At 40.6% G+C, this 26,730-nt stretch overlaps 1 protein-coding gene and 1 non-coding gene across 2 annotated transcripts in view; both read right to left on the bottom strand.

Moving 5' to 3' along the window:
* VAC14 (VAC14 component of PIKFYVE complex) overlaps nt 1-26,730 on the bottom strand; it is a 1,984,055-nt gene that overhangs the window by 1,629,840 nt on the left and 327,485 nt on the right. The window lies entirely within an intron of this gene.
* TRNAG-GCC (transfer RNA glycine (anticodon GCC)) lies at nt 15,693-15,763 on the bottom strand. Its single transcript has one exon. It is a non-coding gene; the product is annotated as a tRNA-Gly (tRNA).

A 26,730-nucleotide genomic window follows, 5' to 3' on the forward strand; every position in this document is an offset into this window, starting at 1 on the left:
CTAGATGCAGAAAGACTTGGGGAACCTATAACGATGGAAGAACTAGAAGGAGCTATTAATAGTCTAGCCTCTGGCAAAGCAGCAGGACCCGATAAGCTACCGCTGGAAATATATAAAACTTTTTTCAGTGAACTTAAAACCGATATGCACATCTCTTTTCTACAGGCACAAGCCGGAGCCGCCCCCCTGTCTTGGGATGAGGCTAGCATAATAGTTTTTAAAAAGAAAGATAAGCCTGTCGAACAACCAGGTTCGTAACGCCCAATATCATTATTAGATGCAGAGGGCAAAATTTATGCCAAAATCCTTGTGACCCGGTTGGCTGACGTAATTACCCCGTTAGTGTCAACTCGGCAACATGGGTTTATACCTAAGAGGGGGACGACTAATCATATTAGTCGGGTGGTAACCTTGTTAGATATAGCTAACAATATGGGAATAAATTCAGTTTGATTCTATTAGACACTGAAAAAGCATTCGACGGGGTCGCGTGGGAATTCTTATGAGCAGTATTATGACAGGCAGTTTTTCAGCAAAACTTTTAGCCATTCAAGTCTTATACAGACACCCAACTGCTAAGATAGGTATCATGGGTCTTGAGTCAGACTCAGTATATATAACACGGGGTACAAGACAAGGGTGTCCTTCCTCTCCTTTGTTGTTTTCATTATATATTAACCCCTTTTTAATGATGCTGGAGCAAAGCGCAGGAATAGAACTGGTAATTTGGAAACAGGAGCATTATCGAGTTTTTGCATTAGCTGACGATGTGGCAATGGTCACCCCTAATCCTAAGGGACCTATTTCCAAGATAGAACAGCTAGCACTAGAATTCGGTGCCACATCAGGATACAAGCTGAATGTGTCTAAGACACAAATCTTGTATTTAAACCAAGTCAGCTTCAATGATCAATGGGTCTTAAGTACTTAGGGGTTACAATAAGGACATGTTTAAAATCATTGGTTGAGGTCAATTGGGGCAATATTCTAACTTCGGTACAGAAGCAGTTAGACCGGTGTGAATGTTTACATCAGACACTTGTGGGACGGTGCAATGTTCTTAAAATGTTCATTTTACCCAAAGTTTTATATTTTTTTTAGATCCGCTCCGCTAGAAATCTCTTTTGTTCAGCTGGCTGCATTACAATCAATATGTGCTAGGTTTCTATGGGCACAAGGGAACCCCAGAAGAGCAATGCGCTATATGATTTTACCGCGGGAGAAAGGTGGATGGGCAGTGCCTGATTTTACTTTATATTATCTGGTGTGTATGCTGCAGCGTATGAATATTTTATTAACAAAGGTAGAACCTCTTAGTGTTGCAGAAACACCCTCGATATATCAAATGTTGGGTAGCAATGCGAAAAATCGGCTCTTTGTAAACCTGGAGCCTGCCTACTAAAAATAAACAGGTTCAAGGTTTTAAATGCTGCCTAGAAGGTGTGGAAAGTGGTGCGAAAATGCTACCGATTCGAGTGGGTCTCTCAGTATACCCAGTTTGCGGCCACCACACTTTTGCCCCCTATATTTTGGGATAGGACCGTAGACAGGTGGCGGACAAGAGGTATTCATTACATTGGGGACATATATGATAACTGGGACTTGATGTCCTTTGAGATGTTAGTCGAGAAATATAACCTCCCTAGAGCTGAATTATTTAAATATTTACAAATCCGTGATTACCTATGTAAAAGCCATTGGAAGGTTGATCTCAATCCTGTAGTCGAAGCTGTAAGGAGAGATGTACGCATTGGTTTGTTATATAATATATTATTAGAGACTAAGGGTGGGAATTTAGAATGACACAATACTAAGTGGGACAACAGGCTTGGGTGTCAAGGTACACGGGTGGAATACTCTATTGAATTGGCGGGGAGGTTATTGATGTCTGCTAATCTCAGTGCACAGCACTACAAGACCGTTTTTAATCTTTATTACACGCCGGCTAGGTTATTAAAATGGGTGGGGTGGAGTTAATGACGGCAAGTGTTTTCGCTGTGGAGTTGATGCAGATATTTATGCACATTTTCTTTTTGTGTGGACACTTAAGCAAATTTTGGGGGCACCTAGAAAAGTTTTTCGCGGAATTGCTTGGGGGCCCGATAAAGTTAGCTGCCTCTCACGTGTTGTTGGGGGTAGTGGAGGGCGATGGAGGTGACCAGCTGGCATATAGATATGGATATTTGATCGTTATGGCCACTGCTGTAGCTAGACTGTATGTTGCCTCAATGTGGCTACATAAAGATGCCCCGACGTTTGAGCTATGGAGGGCTAGATTTTTTTACCACCTTTAACCTAGAATACAGTCTATATGCACTAAAGGGGGCTCGAAAGAGGAAATTAGGCAGGGAAATTTGGGGGCCGGTGATCTCCTATATGGATGAGTGATGTGTCATTTGGCAAATTAAGCATTCACACTTTATGGAACTATGATATGCTGTGTACGTGGCACTTTGCACTTTGGGGCTAAAGCAATATTAGATTTTTTTTGCATGCTGCACCTTGCACTTTAGAGCTCCAATAATAATTGATAAACTGTGAGTGACGAACATGCTAACCATTATGTCTGCTTTTTACCTAAATTTCTGCTTTTAAGGATCATGTGGATGTCTTTTTTTATTTTTCTGACAAAAGTGATGTTTATTTGATACCACTGATTATCTAACTGTAATGTACTGAATGCATTGTAACTTTAACTTTCATGGATTAATAAAAACTTTTTTTTAAAAATTTAAAAGCCCGTTTGGTTTATCCTTTTGTCCTATAAGGAGTTCTTCTACTGTAATACATGACAGACTATTTGACATCTTTAAAAAAGAGCTTTATCAGAAACTTGGTGGCTAGCGACCGAGTTAATCAGCAGAGTGGCCTCGGGAGGCGACATCTCTCCAACACTGAATTTAATCGCCAATACAAAATCATCCCTTGATAATTTTAATACAGAGAAGACTGCTGGGACGTATCTGGCAAAATGACAGGAGTGTTATGATTATAGCGAGAGTGTGGGCCAATACTCAGCTGTGAGGGCTAGACAACAGATAGCTATGGGGTACATAAGGCAGGTTAGGAATATGCAGGGGGTAATGGTCTCGGACCCAGCTGAGATAAGGGAAGCATTTAGGGAATTCTATGAAGATCTCTACAAAGCCCCGCAGGCAGGGGATTATAGGAGTGTAGGAGAACAGATGGATGTTGCACCATCGGTGAGGCTCCCCCAGGACGAGAGCCATCTTTTGGCAGTGGACAGATGTTTGGAAGAATTTCAGGCAGCTCTTCAGGCCCTACCTTCTGGCAAAGTTGCAGGAACAGACAACAAAACCCTCGAGTTTTATAAAGTATTCAGAGAGGAGGTCGGTAAGGATATGCTCGAGTTATTCAAGGGTGTAAGGGGAAGGGCTGTTCCACCAGCCTCTTGGGGCACTGCAAACATTGTTAGCTTGTTAAAGAAAGGGAAGGACCCTATGTTATTGGGATCCAATAGACCTATCACACTCCTAAATAGCGACACCAAGATGTACTCCAAAATCTTCGCCACACGATTGAATAAAGTAATGCCACTCCTTGTTTCAGCCTGGCAAGAGGCTTTATTCGGGGAAGGGGAAAGGCGGATCACATCAGGCGGGTAATCGCATTACTGGATGCCACGGAGGTTCTTGCAAAACCTATGGGGGTAGCGTTTTTAGACGCGGAGAAGGCCTTTGACAGGGTGTCATGACACTATGTATGGAAGATCATAAAAGCTAAGGGCCTGGGGTCACCTTTTATTAAGGCAATGTGGGCTATGTATAATAAACCTACTGCCAGAGTGTCAGTAATGGGAGAAGAGTTTAAACCATTTGTAATTGACAGAAGAACAAGGCAGGGCTGTCCCTCCTCTCATTTGCTGTTCGCATTATACCTAGATCCTTTCCTACGATGACTGGAAGCCTCCAAAGATATTATCCCGGTCAGTCTGCAGGGCTGGGATACTAAGATATTGGCATATGCGGATGATGTGGCCATAATTACTACTGACCCTGACAGAGCGATACAGGCAGTCGAAAATATAGCCGATAATTTTGGGATCCAATATAGTTTCTCATTGAATAGGAACTAAGACGCAGGTCCTGATAAATAGATTCACCCCTGCCTCCGACAGCAGAATCGTCAATTAAGTAGTTTATCTCGGAATAACCATCACATCAAAGGTTGAGGCAATAGGGGATTTAAATCTTTCCCCTATAATGGGGAGAAGTAGGACTTCTGTCGCTGGGATAACCTGAGACACTCAATAATGGGGAGATGCAATCTAGTAAAAATGATGTTCCTGCCAAAGCTACATTTTCCAAACAATACCTCTTGCAATACATAATCACTGGTATAAGTTAATAGAGAGAGAGGTCGTTAGGTTTATCTGGTCCCACTTGAAAACAAGGAGGGCCAATGCATTCTTATGTCTACCCAGGTATAGAGGGGGGTGGGGGCTCCCTAACTTTAAGTTATATTATTTGGCAGCATTCATGCATTACTATAGCCCTCTATTCAGCAACAAGGTAACAGCAGAGTCCGACCCTAGCTAGCTACGTACCATCAATATTCGAGATCTTGAAAGGGGCGAGGGCTGAAGGCTGCCTAGTGAAATTCTACAAAAGAACCTACTTTAAAAAAACAAAGTTTAAGACTTTAATCACAGCATTCTGGAATTGGGCAGGGATTCAGAATCGGCTTGGGGCATGCAGATTTAATAGATATACCCCCTTGTTTAGGAACGATCAGGTATGGTTTTTGCAGTGTAGGGGATCTTTTTGTTGGAGATCATATTGCGTATTTTGAGATAGTCAGGGTAAGATTCAACATTGGCCCCCGAGACTTTTAAGAATTTTTGCAATTATGGGACTTTTTACATAAGAAAGCTGGAGGAGTAATAGGTTTTTCACGGGTCCCTTTAATGGAAATATTTATAAAGGATGAAAAGCCCTCAATTTCACAGATCTATAGATGTTTGTTGGAGGAGGCCCCGGACGATCTGGATAAACATGGCCTGAAGTGGCAGGTCAGGCAAGGGCTTTCAGATTCCTTTTTTTGGAATCATTAGCAACGGGGGGCTCTATATTATGCTCTGCTAGCATACAGTCACAGCATTTTAAAACCGTGTTCGATTTATATAAAACACCTTCAAAAATTGTGAAATGCGGAGGAGTGGAGGGAACTCGGTGCTTTAGATGCAGGGTGGAAGGAGCGGACTTGGTTCACATATTTTCCACATGCCCTAGTCTTGAATTAACAGCCAGGAAAATAATTGTTTTTTTACAAGACATATTGAAGACGGATATTCCATTATCACCCCATATTATGTCATTAAGAATAGACAAAAGCAGGATGGGAGGAATGGGAAGGAGCTAATCTTTATAGCCATGTCAGTCTTCAGGTTGTGTATTGCTTCAGCTTGGCTGGATCTGCTACCACCAACCTTCCAGCAATGGAAAGGGTGATTCTTACATGTTTATAAGCTAGAGACAGCATTGTATGAACGACGAGGTAGGAAGGGAAAGATTAAAGGGAATAGGATCTGGGGGCCACTCTCACTTTGGATCTCAGAATTGAATGATCTATGCTCTATGATCTGCTGTCTGTGACCGTTTTTACTAAATTAAATTGCCTAGCCCTCCGCACACTATCTATGACCTTGTGTTTCTCTTTTAGCTGTTGCCTTTTACAGGATTATGAATTACTATGGCTGTATTTTTATGATCAATCTGGTTAATATTTACTATTTGTAGTGTATTTATACCTATGGCAATTTCTTTAATTGCTGTAACCTGTCTGCTCAAAATGGGGAAAAATAAAAAATAAAAAATTTTAAATGAAGCTTACTGTTATTATTTTTTAGAAGAATAGTGACAACAGCTTTAGCAGACAGCTACGCAGATGAGCCAGACCTAACGAGGCAGCAAAACAATAATGTATGGGATCTGTCAACCTCTAGCGGGCTGTCACTGTAACAGCAAAACACACAAGATGATGGACGGAATGTTGCACAATGGCAAAACATTCATCCCCAGTCACAGATCTGGGTTTAATCCATCGTTATTTTGCTCACCAAGCCACCCCAGTTCAGACATGGCCATATGCAAATCAGTCTTGACCCTGTGCCTCATGGGAACAGTCCAGCCCAAACTGCCAAGCCATGCATTTCCTGGACTGGAATCAAGCATCCTAGGACCCGTTTCTGGCTATCAGCCGTCTTCAGCCAGGATAGCTTGACTCCAGTGGCCTAGTGAGCACGGGACCCACGTCTGGGCATACCCTTCCCACGTAGGGTGAACAGCAAAACACACAAGATGACAGACGGAATGTTGCACAATGGCAAAACATTCACCCCCAGTCACAGATCTGGGTTTAATCCATGGTTATTTTGCTCACCAAGCCACCCCAGTTCAGACATGGCCATATGCAAATCAGTCTTGACCCTGTGCCTCATGGGAACAGTCCAGCCCGAACTGCCAAGTCATGTCTTTCCTGGACCGGAATCAAGCATCCTAGGACCGGTTTCTGGCTATCAGCCGTCTTCAGCCAGGACAGCTTGACTCCAGTGGCCTAGTGAGCACGGGACCCACGTCTGGGCATACCCTTCCCACGTAGGGTGAACAGCAAAACACACAAGATGATGGACGGAATGTTGCACAATGGCAAAACATTCACCCCCAGTCACAGATCTGGGTTTAATCCATCGTTATTTTGCTCACCAAGCCACCCCAGTTCAGACATGGCCATATGCAAATCAGTTTTGACCCTGTGCCTCAAGGGAACAGTCCAGCCCGAACTGCCAAGCCATGCCTTTCCTGGACCGGAATCAAGCATCCTAGGACCCGTTTCTGGCTATCAGCCGTCTTCAGCCAGGATAGCTTGACTCCAGTGGCCTAGTGAGCACGGGACCCACGTCTGGGCATACCCTTCCCATATAGCAAAATCACAGAGGAGCTGAAACATAGAAAATAAGGAAGCAGTTTACAAATTATAAGTAAATGGCATTTACTACTGATGCACAAACAGCATACTATTCATTTACAGTACTACATTAACAAATCTGGAGAAAGCTAAAATAAAATAGTAGGACATATAAACAAGGTTCGAATCGAATAGGAGTTAAAGCACCATTGCACTGCACAGGTTATTTATATCAATAACTTCAACTAAGGGTGTTTCGCTCCTTGTTAGTCTAACCACCACAAACCCCCTTCCAGAACCCTTTTTTTTTAATTTTTCAAAAACCTTTATTGTGTCAAGACAGTTTCATACAGGCAGTAAAATCATACTGCTAATCAATTGATTTTAGCATTAGTGACATAAAGCCCAATAAGCAGAGTACAGTGCATAGGTACATGTCATGATTATTTAGGGACTACTTCAGTTACAATAAAGGCTAGCCAGTGGTATCATCACACATCAGCTGTACGTGTGTAATTGTCATGCCGTGCTATTGCATGCCGAGCCCTTTCGTGTACATGTGTAGTTAGGGACTGACCTCTGGTGAGGGGATCTGTAAAGGAGGTTCACATATGTTCCCACAGAATTCCTTCCATTTACCCCATATTCTAGTCCATTTCTTGGGACAGCCCCTGTGCGTGTAAATCGCCTTCTCAGCCACCATCGCAATATCCATGTCTTGTTCCCATTGTGTAGGTGTTATCGCGGAGCCCCAGCATTTTGCTATGTTTCGCTTCGCGATTGTCGTCCCCAATGTAGCCCAGTTCTGTAAGGCTAGGTTTAAGTCGTGGGCTGCCAGATATTGAGGAGGCAACACCTGGGATCACAGGGAACTTTTGCTCCTCCCACCTCTGAAATTATCGCTAATACTCTTGACCAATAGCGGTTTATGATAGGGCATTCCCATATTATATGGTAAAATGTTCCAATACCTCCACATCCTCTAAGGCAAAGGTGATCTGGTGTGTGACCCAGCTTAAATACCGTGGTGCGAGGATAATATGTTCGGTGTAATATTTTCAGTTGAATGAGTTTAAGTCGGGATGGGATCGCTGCCTCTCGGGCCAATGCTAGGGCGTCCATCCAATCAGATTCCTCGATATCTCCCAATTCAGTCTCCCATTTTCCCTTTAGTGCTATCAGGGGGTACAAGAACCCTTTTTTGAATCGATTAATGAGGAGCAAACAAAATGTGTCAATATTTCAATTTCATTACAGTCAAATAGTTCATAGTATCATCCTCTCATTAGAAACTTTGACAAAACCTATTCAAATTATTGCTTTCAGGACCATCCCTAAGAATTATGGCTTTAATCTTCATGATTGGGAAATTATCTTTAGTGATAATTCTTGTAGCTCCTCAAAGTACATAGAAAAATCAGCCCAGTCAACGAATACTTTACTAGGACTTCATCAGGAATATTTTAAATTGTATTTAATCAGTAAAATTATATTCACAGAATAGGAAACAGGATACATCAGTCAACCAGAACAAACTTTTTTTTCCTAATGTGTGTTCTATAGGTTGGCTGTGATTTAAGGAAATAAATAAGGGCTGAACATGTGGAACAATTTACTTAAGATTAAGAGATTTAACTGATTAACCACAAGTGAAAATGTCCCTGATGAAGTCCTAGTAAAGGTTGAAACGTGTTGACTGGCTGATGTGCCTATGTATGTTAAGATGATACAAGAAGTATCAATAAAGATGTTTTTCCAATCATTAAGACTGAAGCCATTTTTCTTGAGATGATCCTGGAAGCATTCATTTGAATACTTTTGCCAAAGTTCCTACTGAGAGGATGATGCAATTAACTACTTGACTTTAATGAAATAGAAATATTGGCATATATTGTTTGCTCCTCATTCAGCCTTTCAAAAAGACAAATAAACAAGGGCTGCGATATCACTCCAACACAATGGATGAAAATAAAAGTTAATGCCATAGGAAAAAAACGAATCAATAATTTTGGCGAAATCCCAAAAAAGAATAAAGTCACCCTTGCAAACAGTTTCGTGGAACTTCATTTTAGGGAAAAGTTAAAATGACTAAATACCTTTTCCATAAAAATATAATGTCATCATGAAAAAGGTAAACAGAGAAAGAAGAGGACAGCCTGCTAAAGAGGTCAGAAGGGAACAGGGGTGGGTATAGAGGACAGTGAGAAAGTAGAGAGGGAGTAAGGGGGCTGTATAAAATAAATGGGAGTAAAGCAGGATGCAGTGTATTTTTTTTAAGTAGAGCGGGAGTGCGGGTTTAAATCTGCTGCAAAGAAATTAGCAACAAGGACATATGTAACAGTAAATCTGTTCTAGATCACTTAGTTGGTCACAAAGAGACTGCTTTTCAAAATATCTTACAGGGTAAAGTCACCTGCTGCTGAGATCACTGTGGGACCAACAATTTTGAGGGCATTAGAGTAACAGTAAGATAACTCTAGTGCTTAAGATTGTTCTGGGAGAGTTCTGTGTTTTATCCAGTCACAGTTTTGACTCATAAAGTAGCATAGAGAGTGAATGTGCCGAATAGGACACATTATTTTGCATGCCATTACTTCGCATGCCATTACTACGCGGTTATTACTTAGAAATAACCGTTACTACGCAAGTTTTTAGTTCGCATACCATTACATTGAAAGTGTTAATGTATACGAAGTAAAATCTTGCCTAATAATAAAAATAGTATGCGGAATAACGAGCCATATTATAAAAAGACATTTAACCCCTTTTTTTAAACGTTTTAAACACAACACAACACTAAAATAAATAATAAATGGAAATACACTATTCTACACATCTAAAAATGGAAAACACTACCAAAACACTCAAACACTACACTACCCTACACTACTGAAACAACACTACACTACCCTAAACCCTAAATCACAACCCCCCGCACGAAGATATGCATTCACCCACTCCGGTCCCTACATTCATTCACTGCCCATCAAAACCCCGACACTACACTAAACACTAAAACAGTAACCTACACAACACTATCACCACAACACTACTCTAAACCCTAAAACACTACCCCCAGCACGACCCTGCCCCTATCCCCCCTAGTCCTGTCCCTACTCCCAAACACTACCCTGCACAACCCCCGACACTACCCTAAACCAAAATAGACTACTCTACACTAAAAAACACAACTACACTACCCTAAAATCAAAAAGACTACCCCCCCTCCCCTTAAATACTACACAGCCCCTCTTCGCTCTCTCTCCTCGGTTCCTCTCTTCTCATTCAGCCATGCCCCCGTCCTGTCCCTACTCCCAAACACTACCCTGCAGGACCCCAAACACTACCCTAAACCCTACAACAATACCCTACACTACACTAACACCACAACACTACCCTACCCTAAAACACTACCCCCTGCACGACACTGCCCCTACCCCCAGTACATCCCCTTCACTGAAACACTATCCTAAAGCCTAAAACACTACCCTACACTACACAAACACTACTACACTACCCTTAACCCTAAAACACTACCCCCAGCACGACCATGCCCCTACCCCTAGTCCATCCCCTACACTGAAACACTACCCTGCACAACACCCCGACACTACCCAAAACCCTAAAACACTACCCTACACTACACAAACACCACACCACTAACCTGAACCCTAAAACACTCCCCCCAGCACGACCCTGCCCCTACCCCCAAGCCAGTCCCTACACTAAAACACTACCCAAACACCACAACACTACCCTAAACCCTAAAACACTACCCTACACTAACACCACATCACTACCCTAAAACCGAAAACACTCCCCTCAGCATGACCCTTCCCCTACCCCCAAGCCAGTCCCTATATTAAAACACTACTCTGCACGACCCCCACAACACTACCCTAAACCCTAAAACACTACACTACCCTACACTACACAAACACCACAACACTACCCTAAACCCTAAAACACTACCCCAGCACGACCCTGCCCCTACCCCCAGTCCTGTCCCTACTCCCAAACACTACCCTGCACAACCCCCGACACTACCCTAAACCAAAATACACTACTCTACACTACAAAAACACAACTACACTACGCTAAAACCAAAAAGACTATCCCCCCTCCCCCTACCCTTAAATACTACACAGCCCCTCTTACCTCTCTCTCCTCGGTTCCTCACTTCTCATTCAGCCGTGCTTCCTCTTCTCCGGGCTTCCAGCGTCAGTTGTGCACGTCGTTGTGTGGAAACGGAGGCGCGTCCGTTTTCCACACAACGATGTTGATAGTTTTTGCTTCACAAGCGTTACAACGCATGCGATGTTACAACTTGCGTAGTGAAGTCTACGCGTTGTAACATCGCATGCGTTGTAACGCTTGCGAAGTAATGGTACGCGGACTAACATCTGCATACTAATGGCTGTTTACCGAATGTGCCTGCCACAAAGCACAATGCATAAGATGCTAAACACAGATTTTTTTTTTTTATATAGGTAGGTGATCTATTGCTTTTAACACCGAGATCACTGTGTTTCGTCCAGTTCACAAGTTGCGAGCCTTCTAGTATAGAACAGTGATCATCTTACCGGCATCATGGAGCTGAATACAAACTAAGTCACAGGTTTAGATCCCTATTGGTTTTTTTCTCAATCTATTGTTATTCTAAGATTTCAAAGAAGGGTTATTTTAGGAAGCAGTAAAGTCTTACTAGTACAGACAAATGCAAGCACTGCATTAGGTTTTATATCCTTGCTTTGTGTTTCTCCCAACCGTTCACTGTTACCATACAACGTCCACAAGTATGGATGATATGTGATTCCTACAGATTCATAAGTTAGAACCCTGACTGTTTTCTGTAACATAGTGTTGATATCAGCAACTCTCCTCTGCACACCTGGTTAATAGCTACTTAGCACACAAGAAATGAAATAAATTAGACAACACATGATCTGGTGGAAAAACAGTTTACTGCGGGTTTATTTCAAAAGTGAAATATGCCAACATGGTGAGTTAATTTACGATCGATCCAAGGGCAGCCAGCGGTGAGTAACCTAAGCTGCCCACCCGCCCGATGGGCCAAACAGCGCCGTGGGCTAACCCGTCCGGCGCTACCATTTTTAAATCCGTGTCCGCCAGTCCCTGATTATTACTCACACCTTTTAAGGGGTGGAGTGGTACAGGGCAAGCCCCAGGTTGCTCAGGTTTGCAACTGCCCGAAGGACTAACGACGTTACAAAAAGGGGGGTTATACCCATGTAGTCACGGGGACCTGGGTGCTAAGTGGTACATTTGTAAAGGGGTCCCCGTAAGAGAGGAAAGTGTATTGTGGACGAACATACACTGAAAAAATTTTTTTATAAAACTAAAACACAAATTCATAGACTGATTTGCAATTGGTAATTTGATTTATTTCCATTGCTCTGTGATTACCGATTGGCAATATTTGATCACATCGATCCATAAATAGTAGAGCCCCAAGGGGGAGAAAAGGGAGGGAAGTGGTGCTCAGGGAAGTGTTAGAATGAGAAAGAGTGACACAGTATCAAAAAGGTGTAATACCAAATTCAAACATAGATCAAAAACAATTATAAAACAAGAGCCATCATAAAAGGCAAAATTCGAAGAATGTTCATGGGAGAAAATTCAACGGTCACAACTAATTATTAGATCAATCGTGGGTGTGCCGGATTTTCAACAGAAGGGAAACAAGTTGACGTTTCGACCCCTATTAGTAGGCCAATTAAAGTCCTTTCACGGGGTCTTCATCAGGACGTCACAAAGGGAGAAGGGAAGGGTGGGGCAATTCTGTATAAACAAATTTATAAGGAAAAATATACTTTAGTGTATATCAAACCAATGACAAGAAAAAAACCAATTATTTCTCAGAAAATAATTCATTCTCAAAAATTTACCATGGAGTACGGCCCAGCCGGGCTCTGTACATGGAGAGACACGCCACGCTGGCTGTCGCGGTCAAATCTGATCAAGGTAGAAACCTCAAACAAAGAGGAGAATGAGTAATCAATAAGGTTCTGATGAATCAGAGGATAAAAACTGGTTGTAACTCCACTTACATACTACAATAGTAGAGACTATAATTTATCCAAAAAACTTTAAGGATTTACCAGACACAATTGTCAACACAAATCACATCATGATTAGTCATGGCGGCGTATGAAAATGACATCAGATTATATAGGTCTGCAAAAAGTACCTTTAGATCAATAGTACTCGAACCGTCTGGGGTCCAAAGGGTTTAAACAGTAAAGCAGATACAAATTCTGATTGCGAAATTAACCTCCTATGGTAAACAGAGTGGAGAGAGATTGTTTACCAATCAGTGTAAGGGAAAACGGTTCTCCCGTTAGAATTTATCAACTGCATGCTGCCAATTACTTACATCAAATGAGGCAAAACACGCAGTCTACTACGATCGTTTTGGCAGCCTAAATGGCAGATGTCGGCCGGATGAGAAGTTCGTAATCCACCTCAGGGCGGGGATTAATTCTAGCGCCTGTCCGACTGTTAATTCTTATACTAGAAAGAGGGAGGGAGAGAGTCGGTTGTTTGGCCGGGGTACGGACTTACTGTGAATAAACCGCGCCTAGGGTTACTCACGGGAGAAGGCAAGCGGGCAGCCAGCGTCTGCACAAATCCTCACGCGAACTCCGCCGTGTCAACAACGCGGAGTTTAGGGGCGGGGCCAGCTAATGTGCAGGAATGATGGAGAGGGAAAAGTGACTCGCGGGTGGATGACAGACTATGCACGGGCACATGGTGTAAATTGTAAATTACTCTCGTGGGTTTCAGCTCAGAGGTGGTGTCAAGATGACTATTTGTGGAAATTAAATTACAAAAAACAACATTGGTGCAACTCTCACACAGGAGGTTGAAAACCAATCCCCAGGCATTACAAATTACTTTTCAAAAAGTGACATGTCGCGAGGTCAACCAATATGAATTATAAATTATTCATTATTCCTGTAAATTTATGAAAACAACTGCATTTCGAAAAATCGTAAAGTTGGTGCAACTCTCACGAAGGAGGTTGAAGACCAAACCACAGGCTTTTATAAAAAACAACATAGGAACCTTTTTCATCATAAACCAAGATGTTGCGGTCATCATCATCAGTTCATTAACAGGGACTCGTGCACTTCTCCAGCATGAGAGTGTAACGAGTGGTTTAGATCATTACTACACAGTTGGTTTCAACCCAGTGTTGCCAATTGGGACTAACGAGGCACCGCCCTCAGATGCTACCTTTATGTACCAGACTAGCTTCGGATTACCCTGTAACTCTGCCTGCAAAACAAATAAACAATTAACAAGTTCAGCACAAGATGCAACACGCTGCCACCTGCAAGCGGAGTATGGGACAGGGTGGGTGACAGCATGTTCAGCGGGGAAACAAAGAGGCCAGCGCCTGGGTTGGGCCAGTATAAATATCTGGCCCCAGCCACGCAGGCGCCGGAAAGGGGGCTCCCACGGGGTCCCAAAGAATGGGCCCTGGGTATAGGGCCGAATGCGGCACTAAGGGGCTGCCCTATTATGAGAGCGCACTGTTTGCGCCTCGGGCATCCGCATAGCGCTGATATCTGCAACCGCCCCCCCCCCCCCCCGCAAACCTGGTAAATAGCTACTTAGCACAAAAGAAATTAAATAAATCGGACAACACGTGATTTGTCTTCGAAAGTACTTGTGAAGTGATAACCTGCTGTGTGCCTTTGTTTCCTTTCAATACTTTAGCGCCTATGTCTTTAGGTAGGCTCCAGATGGCTCCTATCCGGTATTGAACTTACACAAAAGGAGGGCTGCAGGCCCTTTAAATCAGGCCTGTGTTTCAGGCCTATCTGGAAGTGTAAATAAGAAAGCCCGCCCCTGCTGCCTTTACTTTGCTGCTCTGAACAGAATGCAGACAATGTGTGTGCGCTGCTGAAATGTGTCATGTGTTGGAAAATGACACCAGAACAAACTGAGCATGTTTCATTGGTTCGACCAGACTCAGAAACAGCTGCCGGACCGGAATCCCGGATCTGTCGGGATCCCCCTGCCTTCCAGCACTGGGAGCAAAGTGCCTTGTGAGTGAAGGGTTAGGAGTGTACCTTTGAGAGTACAGGGTGAGTATTGTGTCAGAGTACATGGTTTCAGCGTGTACTGTGTGGGGTATGCCTAAATGAATGGTCGTGTGCAGGGTAAGCGGTGTGCCTTTGCGAGTGCAGAGCGAGAGGTGTGCCCTGTGAGTAGAGACCGAATGGTGAGCCAGTGAGAGCACAGAGGCAGCACATTAAACCCAGACCTATTGGCATCGCCAATGACTGTTTTAACAAGTGAAACTTGAGCAGCAGCTGGCCTGGGCGCCTTAAGTATGAACGAGGCTGTTGTTCTAACCAAGAACTCCACTGTGACTAAAGTTTACTGCGCAGTGACAGCTGTGTGTGACGAAAGCAGTTATTGCTAATGTTGGAGCTGAGTTAAGGTGGGTGGTAGGTGCTGCATTTCGTGGCCAACTCACACCTACATTTGCTACTGAGAAGCCAGTGCTGCACCAAAAGGACTGTCAACTGAAGGAGTCAACCAGTCCGAGAAAAAAAAACATTGTAATAAGATCCAAAGAGGAAAAAAAGCACAAAGAAGAAATAACGCAATGCGAATCATGTTACAATATTCGAGAAAAGAGACTTTGTAAAACAACTCCAACACTTTCTCCCTATTCTCTAACTTTGAGCGTGTAAACTTTATCTAATTCTAATTTTTAAAAATTGCTTTGCATTGGCCGGGAATCGAACCCAGGCCTCCCGCGTGGCAGGCGAGAATTCTACCACTGAACCACCAATGCTTCAGCTCAGATCAGGGTCCCTGAACAAGTATGACTGCCGAGCAGGATCAGCTCTTTTAAACTGATATCTTGCAGGGAAACGTGAACAGCTGGACCAGTGGTGTGGTGACTTGTGAAGGAAATTCTGCACTGCTACTGCATTTGCTGTGGCAAGTGAGGGCCGCAGTGCGCTGCTACCAACGGTGCTGTACCATGCCCATTCCAAAGACTCCTGGTCGACACTGTTACACCCTGCTCGGTATGTTACCACATGTGAGGTGAACACTGCACAGCTGATCACGGAACTCTAAATGCAATTTGGATCAAAATTTCATACTGCTGAAGCCTGTACTTCACCTGTGGACCAGCAATTCACATTACTGATCTATGCGCTGCATGTATGTGAAACTGATGCTGTAAGAGAGAGAGAGAGAGGGTCTCTCTCTCCCAATTGGTGGGTGATGGAGCGAGATAGAAAACAAAATTTTGTTTAAACTCGCAAAGTCATATTTCCATAACATGAATAAAATTATTAATGATTTGTGATATGTCGTGCTAATACAACCTAGATTAAACTTTACACGTGGGGGGACTAACATGTGTGCTCATAAACGTGCATAAATGTTGCATCTTTTTGTTCGTGCAAAATAATAAAATAAAATATTGTTTTCGTTTTTGTCATTACTAACTGCTGCAAACTTAAAATAAGCATGTGCTTGTTTTGCTTTTCCTTGTCTGTGTAATGTCATTTCTACTATTCTAGGTGCATATGGGTCTCATAGAAAAACGGAGACTGGTAAATATAAACGCTGCTTTATTTGTTTGCAATGGCTAGGTAACATTTTGATTAATCGGGTGGGTTAATTATTTAGTAAACCATGGGGTGGATACAGAATATACTTTATTTCTTACATTAATACTTTTCTTGTGTTTGTTTTATACTAGAAATCATAAGTTGCCTGCTTTTGAGGCCTAACTATTTGAGCCGCACAAAAAGAGCTAATTCATATTTCTGCAGAAAGTCACGAGACGCCCATTCTGAATTAAAACGTTTATTGAAGCTGCATTCACAAAGCGAAAACTGATGAGCTGACATCATTCTGTCGGACATGGCCAAGGTCGAAAGTGAACTTTTTGTCAGTCCTTAACTTGGCATCCGCGGAAGTTGCACTGTAAGACTATGGAAGCTGCGAGGATGACTTAAAACAAAGTTGCAATCGCAGGAAGCCTCTGGCTTCACGTGGAAGAGACAATGGTCTTTGTAAGACATGATTTTGTGGAACTTTTTAAGAATCGGGTGACATGTCACTTGTCACTCTCAGCCAATGGGACGTCGAGTATTTCTGAAAACTTTCCTTTGCTAGTTTAGTTAGCGTAGAAAGGTATAAAAAGTCATGCCCTTAGGGTTGGGCTGGCTGCTGCTTTCTGACTTTCCGATGAGGGTGATGTGCTGCTGGACTTTGCGTGGAGCACGTAAGAATCCTCAAAGAACTTTACTTTAATTTCTGTCTATTTAGCTCAGTTAGGGAAATAGGTTTTAGAAATGCTAAACTTTATATAATTTCTTTAAATTGATTCAATTGCTTAAATTGTATTTTTCCATATTTCTTACTATCATGCTTGCTTTATTGCAAATAAAATTTCATTTATAAAACTTACAACTTATATACCATAATTTAGAAAATAAAATCTTACTTTTGACAAACAAGCTGGTCTTGGTTATTTAGAAGTATAGGTTACCTTTAGCTAGATCACGTCGCCTATGGTGGTCGTTTAAATGGTTGGGTTTTATTCTAATGACAATATTCTTTCTGCAAATGTATAAATATGTATATAGTGTGTAGATAATGTGTATATAGATTTATTTGACCACCTGATTCAGTAGGCCCAAAAATATATCAGGTTCATAAATGGGTCCATGTATAGTTTAGAATTTTGTTTATAGGTTATGAAATTGGGTAGCGTAGTTTATGATATATTTTCTATAGCCCGCTGGATCAATTATCTGGTAGCAGAAATTGATGGTTGCTAAGCGGTAACCAAGGTAACATGTTGGTTACTAAGGATTGCGTCATGGTATGAAAATAGGATCAATGTTTTAACACTTGTTAAGTTCGTTTTTCGTGCCTATCTGTAAGCTATACCGGTATAGATTGTGTGGCGAGAAATTAGTCACGCAAGCCATCTGTTCGTTTGTAGTGATATCGCCGAGTATCACAAGAGGTATCGCCGTGTACCATAGTGTTGTCGCCGAGCAGCACAGTTTTAGGGCTAGGTCTGAATCTTGTATAGTGAGGATTTTCTAAGAAATCAAAGCAGCATGAGAATAGGGACAAAGCGCCTTCCATAAAACTCACTGTGATGAGAGTATTAGTTATATCCAAGCTTGAGTGAAGGGTAAAATTTAACGTCGGTGCATGATTATCTATAAACAGGTTAGAGTCCTGTACGGGTACATGTTTCATATCTATAAACAGGTGAGAGCCCTGTACGGATAACGTCGTTATTTTGCTAACGGTGCATGATTTCTATAAACAGGTGAGAGTCCTGTACGGATTTCGTGTGTGTTTGAATTTAGGGAATTTTCCGTGTAAAAGTGCGAGTTTGAGTTGTATTTTATGTTCAAGTGGAACTCTTAGAACTTTCACTTCGCGGTGGGTTCAGAGCAAAGCGAGTTCATAATTATACTTGCTTGAAGGGTGGGGTAAGGTTACTCTACTGACAATTGAATATTATCCTTAGTGTGAATAGCGCCGTCTATTCCGAAGTGTGGATACTTGAATGTATGTAAACTATCCTAATTAGTGAAACGAACAGATGTTGTCTTTATAAGTGATTGTTAAGAATTAATTTACACCGAAAAGTGTTCTTAAAATGGCGCTGTGAAAAGATTTTGTGAAGGAGGGGTAAGCGCCAGGAGTGAGAAGCGAGAAACCGCAGCTGCTGTGTACGTCACAGAGCCGCGCTGGGATTGGGTGACCTACGTCACAAGCTGTATTCTGATTGGCTCCTGAGTCTCTGACGGCCTGTGAGCTGATTGGTCCTTAGGAAAATCTCCAAAATTATTGGTCGAGCTGAAAAGTGACGCAGCTCAACTGCCATTGGCTTGTTAGTGTATTTCGCGCACGGATTGGTTGTTTTGCGGAACATCCCGGAAATATTTTACGAACGATTTTGTGAATTAAATTTTACTTTTGAAAATGAGTTATCATTTTAAACATGTTGAGAAAAAGACAACATTATTTCAGAAATTTAAGAATTTATTTTCACCTGACAAGAAAATCGAAACGCGAGGTGGTAAACTACTTCATAAGTATAAAACACCTGCAGCGTACATGGAAGGTGAATACGGATATCATACTGTCTTATGGTTCGACAGTTGGAAGCGTTATACTAAAAACGATGGTGTTTTGACTTGGCCTGATGATGGTTCATTTAATGTAAGAGTTTTAAGAAACTTACGAGAAAAAATGAATGCTCTTGTTCCAAAACCGAGACCAACTCAATTTGAAGCTTTAGTTGAGTGGGAAGATGAGATGTATCAGTTACAAAGAGAAGCTAGTGGAATTAAAAGACCTTCTAAAAATCCATCATGGAAAAGAGAAACTCATGAAGATAGATTGCGAATGTGGAGACAGGGAAACATGAGTGAAGGATTGTATTTAATTCATGAAATGGTAATGGGTTCTCCTACAGGAAAATCTATGGAAAGTGAATCTGAGGATGCAATTATGGAAGAAATATATACAACTGCTAAAAATAAACAGCCTAATCAGCCTTTGAGATCTCCTAGATCATGGTCTACTCCGGTGGTTTCTACTGAAACTTCACCGAGTGCACCTCCAATTAGCGAAGCTCCTAAACTTTATCCAAATAATTGTGAAATCACTGAAACTCCTAGAAGACCAGAATTTGAGAATGCTCGAAATGAGGGTAGACATTTTTCAATGACTCCAAGAGCAAGGGAACCTCCAAAAGATTATGCAAGAGAGACAAGAAATGTTGATGAGGTTGATTATAATGAATACTTAAGGTCTAAAGAAGAATTAATTAAAAGAATGACAAAAGGCATGGAAGCTGTTACAGTTCCAGTAACAATAGGTCCTGTTCAGCCTGTATTTGAACAAAGAAATACAAACAAAACTGGATTAAATATTCCTTTAAATACAGAAATTCAAAAGCCCGCTGAAAAATTTTATTCAGATTTGACAGAATTAAACACTTCTAGATCGAGAATGCCTGATTTAACTTTCAATGAGGATTTATCTCCAAAAACACCAATGGGTGCTATGTCAGATGTAGGAAGTCCTGAAGTCAGGGTAACTACACCAAAGCTTGATGTGGCCAAATTAAAAGCAAATATAGAAGAATTAATAATTGGAACAATTGGCCCAGATAGTTTAAATTACTATCGGGATGATGAACTACTATTCATTTGCAAAAGTATTCAGTGGAAAACGAAAAATAAATATGATCAATTAGAGGATTTAGCTGCAGAACTTGAAATCGATGTGAGTAAACAAAAGAATTTTGCAAAACATTACAGATTAGATTTTTCAGAAAGTGACATTGAGAGTTTGAACTCAATGGGAAGAATAGTTCACATTAAAGATTTGATTGTCTATATCAAAAAACTAGGAGAACTGAACAAATGGAGAGTGAAATGGACTAAAAGGAAGGAAGATGAAAGATTAGAAAGAATGTCAAAACAATTTCCAATGAGAGAAGTTGCAGGTGGAGGATATGTTCATGTCCCATGGTCGAGACAGGACATTCTGTTATTCACAAATGACTTTCCTAAATTAAGAGAGAAACCTGTTGAGTGGTACAGGCAAGTCGATAGATTTATCAAAGTGTCAAAAGTTCTGTGGATTGATTTGGATGGATTTTTTGACATTGTTGTTCCATCTGATCTTTGGACAGAATGTAAAATTTCTATTAGTTGGCCAAAAACAGAACCTGAGCGAATTAAAGAAACAGGTGCCCCGAATCCACTTGTAATGGATTTTTATGAGAAAGTAATTGTTTGGATGAAAAACAAAATTCCACCCAAAGAAGTTGATTGGGTTAAAATAGAAAGAACAGAGCAGGAAACAAAAGAATCAGTTCATTCTTTTTATGAAAGACTACTGTTAATCTTTAAACAATACAGTGGTTATGAAAAATTAGATGAGAAAGACATGAGTCATTTTATCTATAGATTTGTTTATGGACTAAAACCTGAAATTGGAGAAATGATCAGAACTAGTATTGTCGGATGGCAAGCACTATCTATTGATGATATTCTGAGAAAGGCAAAATATTGTAGCGATGAATTAGAAGTAAAACAGAAGAAGCTAAAGGAGAAAGCCATGTGGGCACAGGTAAAAGTGGCTGAGCAACAGATTGCCAGCATGGGAAATAAGAACACTAATTTTGTTCAAACTGGAAATACGAACCAGATACAAGGAAAGTTTAAAGGTAATAATTTCCAAAAGAAATTTAGCCCAAAAATAGAGGAGCTGAAACAAAGATTACCTTGTTTTAATTGTGGCGAAATTGGACATTGGAGGGACGAGTGTCCTCATCCTCCTAGAAACTTAAAGAATCCCTTATTGAATCCACAGATGCAGAATGGTGTTAACGTGCAGCAACAGCTACAGATGCAACAGGGGTTAAATGAATTTAATATTCAGCGACAATTACAACAACAGCAACAACAACAGGTGAATAATCGTCAGGACCAGTTGCCACAACCACCTTTTCCGAATTGTGGGGGAGTTCAAAAATATAATCCAAACGTGGGATTTCAGGGATGTGAACAGGTAATAAAACCACAAAAACAGCAAAAGCAGCAAAGGGTTCAAATGCAAAATGCTTCACAACAATTTTTATTAACAGAAAGTCAAGACAGTGATTCTGATGATTATTGCTGACGGTGCCCGAGAGAGGAGGAAGAGTGTGTTGTTGGAGCCACTCTTGAGGTTGACCAGTCTGGTCCTTATGTAAACGGGAAAGTTAATGATGTAGACATCACTTTTCTAGTGGACACTGGTGCTACCCGTTCTACTGTTAGATCAGTGGAAATTGAAAACCTACCTCTCTCTGGGGATACCATCCAAGTTGTTGGAGTAAGTAATCAGCAAATTAAAACAGACTTAACTGATCCAGTACCAGTTGAAATTGGAAATTACAGAGACAAACACAGATTTGTGGTTTGTAATAGTAGTCCAGTAAATCTATTAGGTAGAGACATCCTATGTAAAATGAATTGCAGAATATATTGTTCTCCTGAAGGAGTTGAATTACAAACAATGGAGGAAGATGGTTTGTACAGAATGACAATGATGATGATGGAAGCAGAAGAAACAAAATTGTTTCCTGCATTTGAAGAAAAAGATTTACCTGAAGAGCTAAAAGAAACAGTGAAATCTGAAATATGGGATTTTACTGGGAATGAGATGGGTCTGATGAAAAACGTAGATCCTGTTAAAATTGCATTGAAGCAGAGAATAGAATTTCCAAACACTCCACAATATAAAATGAAAACTGAGACAATTGAAGGTATTACACCTGTAATTGAAAAATTAATCAAGCTAGGTGTATTGAAAGAAATGAAGAGTAGCTCTTGTAATTCACCAATTATGGGAGTTAAAAAGGCTAACGGAACATTTAGGATCGTACAAGATCTGAGAAAAGTTAATCAAATTGTTATTCCATGTTGTCCTGTGGTTCCAAATCCAGCAGTGATTCTATTTCAAATTCCATATGATGCTGAATGGTACACAGTCATTGACCTTTGCAATGCATTCTTTACTGTTCCTCTACACCCAGACAGTTATGAAATCTTTGCTTTCAGATTCCAAGGTAAGACCCTTGGATGGACAAGAATCCCTCAGGGCTATACAGAAAGTCCTTCAATCTTTAACGAACTGTTAAAAAGATCATTAGAAGATTTAGACTTACCAGGTAGGTCTACGCTGGTGCAGTATATTGATGATTTGTTAATAGCTGCAAAGACAAGAGAAAATTGTGTAACAGACACAATAATTCTGTTAAATCGCCTTGCAGAAGAAGGACATAAAGTGTCCCCAGCAAAATTACAGTTTTGCAAACAAGAAGTAAAATATCTTGGTCACAGAATTGCAAAAGGAAAAAGACAAGTAACAATAGAGAGAATAAAAATGATTCAAGCAATGTTACCGCCAAGAACACAAAGACAGGTCAGAATGTTCCTGGGAATGGTAGGTTACTGTCGACAATGGATAAGTGGATTTTCAGTAATTGCGAAACCACTACAAAGACTGACCAAATCAGATGTAAAAGATCCAATTATTCTCAGTGATGTTGAGATGGAATCTTTTGAAAACTTGAAAAAGAGCTTATGCCAAGCTCCTGCTTTGGGTATGCCAAATTATGAGAAAGATTTTGAACTGTATTGCAGTGAGAGAGAAGGATGTGCATTATCTGTGTTAATTCAGAGACATGGAAACCTAAAGAAACCTATTGCATATTTTTCTGCAGTTCTTGATCCAATTGCAAAAGCATTACCAGGTTGTTTGAAAGCAGTTGCAGCTACTAGTATCAGTCTTGAACAAAGTGAAGGAATCATTATGGGATTTCCTGTGAAAGTTTTTGTGCCTCATTCAGTTGAAATATTACTGACAAGAGGTAAGACTCAACATTTAACAAGTAGCAGATTGACAAAGTATGAGAAAATCATACTGGGAGCAGATAATGTTTCGATTTCAAGATGTTTGAATCTAAATCCTTCTACATTACTGCCTGATTCAGAAATCGTTAATGACATTGAGACAGAACATGAATGTTTAGATGTCATGGAATTCTGCACAAAACCAAGAAAAGACATCAAAGACAGACCTTTGCCTGAATCGGATTTTGTCTACTTTGTAGATGGCTCATGCTTAAGATCCGAAGGTGGTGTCTTGAAAGCTTCATACTCAGTTTGTACAGTCGAAAACATTAAAGAAGCATCATGTCTTGAAGGAGTTCGTTCAGCTCAAGTAGCTGAATTGATTGCTTTAATTCGTGCATGTGAAATATCAAAGGATATAAGAGTTACCATCATTACTGATAGTCAGTATGGGTACGGAGTTGTGCATGATTATGGACAACTCTGGTCACAGAGAGGATACATGACATCAACAGGGTCACCAATTAAAAATGCAGTTTTCATTAGAAGATTAATTGAAGCAATACAATTGCCAAAAGAAATTGCCATAGTCAAGTGTGCAGCGCACACTAGAGGAACTGATTATATTTCCAAAGGAAATGCCTTCGCAGATGAAACAGCAAAGTACTGCGCAAGGAAAAATTATTCTTACAATCGGAATAGAAGTACAGAAACTGATTCAAATTCATTAATGCTAACAACTATTGTAGAAACATGGAATGAGATTAGAGATTTACAAAACGAAGCAGATGATGAAGAAAAAGACCAGTGGTTAAGATCAGATTGTAGACAACGTGATGAAGATGGAGTGTGGGTTTACAAAGATGGGAGAGTAGTTTTACCAAATTGCATGATTTCTGACATGGCCAGATTATATCATGGTCCTGCACATTTAGGAAGAGATTCTATGGTCAGACTGTTTAAAGAAACATGGTTCAATACCAAATTTAGAACCATTGCAGAATCTTTTTGTCAAAGGTGTTTGTCATGCCAACAAATGAATCCAAACAGAAAATCAGTGGTGGGGACAGGAATAATTGGTCGAGAGGGTGGTCCCTTTACCAGGTTACAAATAGATTTCATTGAAATGCCCTTACACAACTGTTTGAAATATGTACTTGTAATTGTATGCTTGTTCTCAAGGTGGGTAGAGGCTTTTCCTACACGACATTGTGATTCAATTACAGTAGCAAAACTAATGCTCAGAGAAATCATCCCAAGGTACGGTTTTCCAGTCACTATTGAGAGTGATGGAGGAAGCCATTTTGATAACAAACTGTTGAAGTTAATTTGTGAAGCTATGAGCATTGAGCAGAAAATACACTGTGCATACAGACCAGAGGCATCAGGTGTAGTTGAACAAATAAATGGAACTATCAAAAACAGAATTGGGAAAATGTGTCTAGAGACAGGAGTGAAGTGGACTGATGCTCTTCCACTTGTTTTGATGTCAATAAGAAGTACACCAGATAAAAAGACAGGTTTGAGTCCTCATGAAATTTTAATGGGAAGAGTTATGAGACAAGCTTTTGTACCTGTAGGTAAACTGTTGAGCATAAATGACAGTGCAATTTTGGATTACTGTAAAAGGTTATCTGATATGGTAACTTCTGTGTCTAATCAGGTGGGAACTGAAGCACAATCAAATGACAAAGTTTTGACACATGATCTGAGACCTGGAGACTGGGTCAGAACGAAAGTACATCGGAGGAGGAATTGTCTATCTCCTAGATGGCAGAAACCTAGGCAGGTAATCTTGATCACTACTAATGCTGTAAAGTGCAGAGGATTGAAGCGCTGGATTCATCCAAGTCATACTATTCCAATACCAACTCCTGAGAATTCTGATGTTGAAAGTGATACCACAGATGACTCTGATTCTGAAGCAGAAGACAGAACAGAAGGTGAAGTAATTCCAGATTCTGAAGATCGACAAGAAAGTCGACATCTGGAAACTGTGCCAGTGAATGGAAAGCTGACAAGAAAAGACTTAGAAATAATTGAAATAGATTCTGAAGGTGAAGAGAATCTGTTAAAAGGAAGGATAACTGAGGATTCGGTTGTCTATATTGAAGACAAAGAAGCTGAACCAAAAGAAGTTTCAGACCAGGAGAGTATCGAAAGGCAGAGAACAAGCTCTGAAGTAAGGAACAAAAATCCGAAATCTGGGAAGCTAGAGGTAATTGAGGAAGAGGAGGAGAACGAATTACCGAGTACCAGTGATGGAAGACAAAGTGAAGTTCCTGAAGGAGTGAAATTGCCGTATAGAGAAGTTCCTGAGTCAATTGAAATTTCAGACTACGAAACTGAGGAAAGTGACGTGGAAGGTGGAAGTGAAAGCAGAAAGAAAAGGACTTGGAAATCAGAATCGAATAATTCTGAACCAAAGAAAAAGTACGTGAGAAAAGCAGACTATTGGCCTGGTGGAAGATTGAGAGTGAGATTGATTAAAAAGCCAATAGAACAAGTTGAAGAAATCAGTAGTCAAAAGAGTCCTGGAAAAGAGGTTGGAGTTGGAAGGAAAATAGAAGTGATATCAAGAAAAGGGAAGAGAATAATTAGACCAAACCAGAAATACAAGTCTCCTGAGTGGACTTACTTAGTAATTCCACCTGTTATAGACATATATGATAGTAGTGAAGAAGAAAACGAAATCCAAGAAATTAGTGACAATGATTGAAGTGCAAATTTATTAAATTGGCATAAGGCTGAAGAAATCCTGTTAGTTGACACAAGGTCGAAGAAAACTGTCTAATAGAAGAAAACTTATGTATGACATAAGGTCGAAGAAATCTTGTTTAGGGTTATAAAAGAAAAATATATTTTAAAAGGGGGGTGTATATAAATTTTAAAATTTATTTTTAATTTTATTTTTGAGGCTAAAACTAACCAAAAAAAAAAAAAAAAAAAAAAAAAAAAAATGCCTTACATTAAGGAGAGCACTTCAAAATGTTCTGTTTTTAAAAGATGCTGTAAGATGACTCTGGTGTGTCTGCTCATTTTAGTTCTGCTCTGGTTGGTACTAGCTGTGATTATACCTTTAGAAATGAATAGAGAATTACATAAAGTTAACATAACAAGCAAAGCTCTGGCTAGCCAAACTAAACATAGTGCATCTGCTAAAGTAATTGATCATCAACCTAACATTCATCAAGATAAATCAATAGGTGATTTTTCAAGCAATACTTTCACAAAGCTTTTGAGTGAATATGTAAAGGTAATGGATGCAAAGGATTGTTATGTATGCGTTAAGTTACCCGCTTCTGTTTCTGAGGGAGTAACATATAATATGCTTCCTCTCACTTATGCTGTTACA

Source organism: Lissotriton helveticus, chromosome 12 (genome assembly GCF_964261635.1).
Source record: "Lissotriton helveticus chromosome 12, aLisHel1.1, whole genome shotgun sequence".
Classification (NCBI taxonomy): domain Eukaryota; kingdom Metazoa; phylum Chordata; class Amphibia; order Caudata; family Salamandridae; genus Lissotriton; species Lissotriton helveticus.